This window comes from Oxyura jamaicensis, chromosome Z (genome assembly GCF_011077185.1).
Source record: "Oxyura jamaicensis isolate SHBP4307 breed ruddy duck chromosome Z, BPBGC_Ojam_1.0, whole genome shotgun sequence".
Classification (NCBI taxonomy): domain Eukaryota; kingdom Metazoa; phylum Chordata; class Aves; order Anseriformes; family Anatidae; genus Oxyura; species Oxyura jamaicensis.
In genome coordinates this window covers 28,460,411-28,466,994 of record NC_048926.1, presented here as the reverse complement: position 1 = coordinate 28,466,994, position 6,584 = coordinate 28,460,411, and positions in this window count along the sequence as shown.

Here is a 6,584-nt window from a genome sequence, read left to right as displayed (position 1 = left end):
AGAGCAGAGCAGGACAATCACTTCCCTCAACTGACATGCAATGCCATGCTTGATGCACCCCAGGATATGGCTGGCCCTCCTGGTTGCCAGGGCACACTGCTGGTTCAGATTCAATATATATAATAATAATAATAAATGAGGCCTATTTTTTAATGCATGGTTCAGAGTTCTGCTATGTGTCGCTTAACACAATCAGCTGTATTGCTCCAATCTCTCATATTCATAGGAAATCTGGGAACCCTCCACCACACCATACCAGGACAACAAAGTCTGTTTTCATAGACTTTGCCAACTTTTATGAGGCTGAAATTATCAGAAACATTTTGGGGTGTGCCACAGCCTATTCAATTCTCATTATAATTCCTCTCCATCATTTGAAATGTTACCTTCAGTAAATCTCAGAATGCCTTTCAGCAAAATAAAAAGGATTCTAATGTCTACATTTATTTTTTTTGCTCATTTTTTGTATTTGTATTATCTTTGTTGTTTTTATATGAAGCAAGTGGTGAAGAGAAATGGCTGCAATGTGCTGCTAAGTGAGTAGGACATAAGGATTGCTTTTTTTTTTTTTAATTATTTTTTTTCAGCTTTAAATATCACTTTGCAAAGCATCACAAAGTTTCACTTGTATTCAGGTGTGTACTTTATAAAAAGAGTCAGTGGGTGAAAAGTAAAGGTCATGTCTTTGCACTACCTCCTGCAAACTGCTAAGATGTCTTTTTCTTATGCCTTTGTATAGTGGGATGTATTTCTTTGATGCCATCAGATATGAGGTGTACTCAGTTGAATTCAAATGTAATAGTAAAGTAAAAGGTTACAAGTGTAGTTCATATAAATCCTAGTAGTTTGTATAAATGGCAAAACTCTCACTGGTAGCAGTGTCAGAGACAATTTCACCAACAGCAGGGATAGTTAAATAGCTGTATTCTATATTCAGACTTGACAAAGTCATATACATTTCTTACTGTGCATTTTAGATCATGACATCACATCCAGCAGCCTTATTACAGAATGTAACGAGTGTGTTTTCACAAACTTTTCTAAAAAAAAAAAAAAAAAAAAAAAACATTAAAACCCAGCCGACTGCCTGTGAGGGACCAAATTTCCTGTTTTAACAGAAGAGCTGAGAGAAGAATTTGTTCAACACGTACATCAATGTGTTCTTTGAAGGAAAGATGATACATGTGATGTCAGCTTACCGAAGAATTACTTGGCAGATGGAGGAGAAACAACAAAACGCATAAGACCCAGCTCAAACTTTGGATGATCTTGTGGCTAATTGCATTGCAGCTGTCCAGTAGCAGGTCTTGGAACATGCCGAGCCGCTTCTTTACACCTCCAGAAACATTTAATTTCTTAGCCATGTCTGAAAGTTTTGGATTATTTACATTTGGATATTTGTGGCAGTTTCTGTTTTTCAACCAAGAACACGCTTAGGCCAGAATTTCCCCATATTCTCTTATTTCTTCCCAATTCCCCTAGTAACCAGACAATACAGTGCAGCTGCACAGAATTCTAGACACGTCTTTCTTATGCCATCTGTACATTTTCTCTAACATACTCTCCTGCCATCCCCCATCATACCAGTTGGAAAGTAATGTTTGGCTAAACAATGTTTATTTCCTTTTTTTTTTTTTTTTTTTTTTTTTCCATGAGGGTGGTGTAGCAGGACCTGCTCTCTTTCTACTTGCCTTCTTGCTGTCAAAGAATGGCAGCCAGATCTAGCTCAGGGATATTTTTAAATTAGCTCAGGTCCACACAGCATTGTGATGACAGTGTTGAAACTAGACCAACCAGTCAGGGCATCTCTGTAATTTTCACAGTTTGCACAGATACAAGTTGGTCTGCTGAGGGATTGGTACCAATGCTGGTTGGTTGAAAGCTATCTTTTCAGGTGTTTCAGCAAGCTTCATTCATACCTTTGACAGACATGTAAGCAGCAGGCCCTTGACCAGTGTTTTGTCTGCAACTAAAGTATGGCAGATGTGACATTGCTTTCATTTTGTGACTAACATTACTTCACACCATATGCATTGCCTTGTGCTTGAGGCAGGGCAGAGCCAAACACAGAGCTAGACACTGGCCAAAACAATCCAGCACGGCCACCCTTCTGCCTGCACTATAGTGGGATTGCTCCTGAAACTTGTCCTTCCACCCTGTTCAGTGCTGAGTAGTTTCCATCATGATACAGAGCATTAGCAAATAATAGAATGTTTCTAAGTATTATATTTTTATGTCAATTTCTATAATTGGTTAAATTCATAGTCCTGATCAACTTTCAAAATAAATAAATAAATAAATAAATCTCTGTTTCCTTCTCTTGCACTGTGTCACTAAGCACAAAAACTAAGTGTTTAGCAGAGGTTAAGATATGTAAAAGGTGTAGATAATGTCTGAACATAACCAAATGAAAGCCTCTTTTGGAAACTTATGTTCAAGTTACACTTAATAAACTGTTTTATATCCTTTGGTCATTTCAGATGGATCAGGCAATGGAAAGACAGAAACTGTGATTAATATCTCCCTACTTCAGTCTTTTAGACCTTACAAAATTATGTTGTCCACAAGAGCAACACCATTATTTTGCATTTGTTTTTGTCATGGAAAATAGAGAGGGAAGTTCTATTCTCTGATATAGGCACTGAGGTTGTATCCTTCTTTGTACTGAGTTCAGCTCCTTCAGAAACACTAAGTCACAATTCTAAGCATTTCTCTTCAAGTGTCCATTATTCATTGCCTCATCTTATATGCCAAGTGTTTTATAGCTACTTTAGTAACTGATCCATTTTTAGTATAGCACATGTATAAAAAGTCACATTAGGAGTTACAATATTTGTGTCCATTTCTATAAACACTCAATTATTTTTCTAATCTGTAGGTGATATGGATTGTTTCCACTCCTCCTATAGCATAACGAAAAAATGCAGTGCCTTTTTTGAAAAAAAATATTTGCAGAACTTAAGGAATCAATAACATATATGGATAGATTTCATTTCTAGTTATTTGGTGTTATTTATTAATAATACTTATCAATAAATTTTATTAGTTTTATAAACACCCTATATTATGGCAAGGATGACCACTTTTCCCACATGACAGGTTTTCAACATGACAAAAAAAGACCAAGTTTTCCACATGACAAAAACGATCTGGCAAGTACAGTGGAAAATGTGTGTGTGTGCTATGAAGTGATATGGTCTTTCCTCCTTATTTAGCATAACAATGTCCAGTCACTTCTCTTTTACACATTAGTGACCTTTAGATCAGTTTCTATGCTGCTTTAACTCGCACAGGCATCAGTTTATGGGTCTGAATTCCCCTTAAAATCATTCCTGCCTATTTCAGAAGAAATTTTAACAAATTAGGACTGTGAATCTTCAATGGAAGTTCAGTGTCATTCATCACATTGTAGGAGATACTCACCATCTCATTACTAACTGAAGTAAAATCTAAGTAAATTTAAAATTAATCTAAAATATTGTGCCCTTTCAAGAGCAAGCTATATGAAAAGCATGGAAAAAAAAAATGCAATACAAATGTAATCAATGCTCCAAACAAAAGTCCTTCATCTGAAGCCTAAAACCTGCACAGAAACAAGAAGATGTTTCTCCTGTACTTCCATCTCTTTTCCTTCTTTCCCCAGCCACACGAAGATGCACATTTATTATTTACAATACTTGTACAGAAGAGTTTGACTGATGAGAATCTTTCTGCAGAAAGACCTTTTGCTGAATGGGAAAATGCATGTAGGACAACTGTACATGCTAACTGAAGAACTGCAGTGTCAGTAAGGAATACTGGTTGAAGTCACTACACCATGTTTTTTTTTTTTAAGAAAAGCTACACAAAGATGAAGACAACTCATGACATAGATTGAAACAGCAACAGGACACAGCTAAACAGGGAGGAGACACAATGTGTAACAAACTTCTTCCCCTCCACATTGTTTTTCCATATGCCGCAGCAGGACTCATCTGCTTTTAATTCTAGTTTGTCTTAGAGGAGCAATAGAATCAATAAAGTTAATTTTTTCAAGTATTCCCAGACAGTGATGTGAACCTTGTGTATCTAACCAGGCATACTGCTGATGGGTCTACTTCCATTTGGCACCCATGAAGACCACTGCAAGTCTTCCTGTCAAGGAGGGTGGAAGGAGGGACAAGGCAGGGAGCTGGTGGAGTCTTCCACTAAGATCACAAGGCTGGTGGAACCAGCAGCTCTATATCCAGACTAGTCACCTCCAGCATTCTGCTTAAAATCCCTCCCCAGCTGGTGCTCCTGAAAAGCAAGGAAGAGATGCACCATCTTTTCCCCAAAAACTATTGCATATACGCATGTGTGGGCACGCTCGCAGTATTGGCTCTCTCTGAAGGAGAAAGATTTTCCTCTGTATGTTTGTAGCATATGCTCCCTAGTGTAAAACATTCTTTCTTCATTTTGGATTTTAAGACATAACAATAACTTCCAGTGGACCAAAACTGCCTCAGCTAGGACATTGGGATTTTTGGTCCCCTTATGTTATTGGTAGTCTTCCTTTATGAATTTCAAGATAAGGTCAGTTTATTTCCTTTTCTGAAGCTGTGGTGCCAAGAAGGATTTCCACCATTAATTTTAACCCTGGTACAATTTTTGTCATAGTAGTAACACAGAATATTTTAATACAGTGTGTAAACTGGTGAAACAGAATGTAGTAGCTCATATTTTGATTGCCATAGGTTTCTGTAGTCATGGATTTCTAATGTTTCCTATCCATACTAGTTTCCACCAGCAGAATTTTTTGCAAAATACCCTTCCACCCAAAAAGGTACATAAAGTTTCAGGTAAATGGATCATGAGGAAAAAAGCTAATCTTTTTCCCATACACACAGTGCAGACAGTCACTCCAGCAGAATTTGGAAGGGGGTGTTTTGACGTATTTTTGAGATAAGAAAAGAACAGCCAGTAAAACTCTCTCTCTCTCTCTCTTTTTTTCCCCATGTTTTAATGAATTTTGATGAAGCATAGAGGGTCACCATTTTCAGCTCATTTTGGATCCTGTACAGCACAGTATAAATTTGTATGACTGCTCTTTTCATCTCATGCAATCATTATAACCACTAACCTAGGGACGGAAAGCACTTCCATATTTAGACCAATGGTACTTGCAACAGAAGTGGAAAAGAAGTGGCCCTGACAAAGCTAAGCATCCTAACATTATTCAGTGGCCCAGGGAGAGAGAGGTGATGGCTATATAAGTTATTTTTCTTGGGATCCTTGCCTTTCTGTTGTAACTAATTTGCATAGGTATCTTGTTATAGCTGAATGGGTAACTGATTACTTCACCACCAGAGCTGCAGTCATAGCCATGTATGTATTTCAAGCTTTGTCACCAACTTCAGGTCACTTAGTACAGACAGGTTCTTAGATATTGTCTTTAAAAGCAGTGACTGGGGCAGTAGCGTCTGTGGAGTAATATAAAGAGTAAATTCATTTATTTCTTCAGCCTCAGTTGTTTTTGAACCATTCCCAATAGTTCCCTCTTTAATACAGATTTGAAATGTTAGAAGAGATACTCTATAGTCTGTTCCAGCTATAAAATCATATTTTCCTTCTCATTCTGAGTGTCTGCAATTGTTCTCTCATAGTGCTTAACCTTTAAAGTCAGAAGGTCATTTGGAAGCTCTCCAGTCTGAAATGCGAACGTCCATATTTAAAATACAGAAACCCTTTTAAAAGGTTGAAGGTATTTTTATTTGAAAGCTCAGTTTATAATGACTGTTGTCCATCAACCCAGAACTACTTTCTCACCAGGGATCTTTATTGTTTCTTTCTTATTACATGGTATAACAATTCTTTGGTACTCATTTCCTGAAGAAGATTACTTTTCAGTATCAAACTTCGCCAACGGGTTTTTTTTGGGCCAAAGTCTGCAAATCTGCATTGCAATGAAGCAGGGCTGCTTTCCAGGCCTCGCCGACTGCAGTGAAAAATCTGATGTCTGTTCTACCTTTTCTTTCTCTGTATATTTACTGCTGATCATGAATGTATGCACTCTGGGCTGTACTCACCTACAAATTAGAGTTTCTTGCAATGAAACACAAAACCAAGAGAAACTTGGCTGGTTTTGAATTTCATTACAAAATCAAAACTCAGCCCAATTTTGTCTAAAGGTTTGCTAAAGTTCTCAAAGCCTTTGAAATAAACTAGGTGCACTTATAACTCAACTTGACATATTTATGGCTTCATATCGAAACAGGCATTTGATAAAAAATGGTGCATCAAAATAAGCTAGAATTAAGGTGGTGTTTTTAGGTGCACCACTGTGACTTAGAAGCCTTAGTCCCATTATCAAAATTAACATGACCATATCCATTAATTGAGCTCAAAGACTGAAGAAAATGTGAAATTTGGCTTAATAGTATGACACTGTTGTACTGTCTTTTATACACTGTGTTAGCTCTAGGTGAAAATTGAGAAATAATGGATAAGTTATAAAAAAAAAAAGAACCAAACCAACCAACCATCCAACCAAAACAAAACAAAACAAAACAAACAAACAAAACAACAAGCAAAAAAAAAAAAAAAAAAAAAAAAAAAAAAAAAAA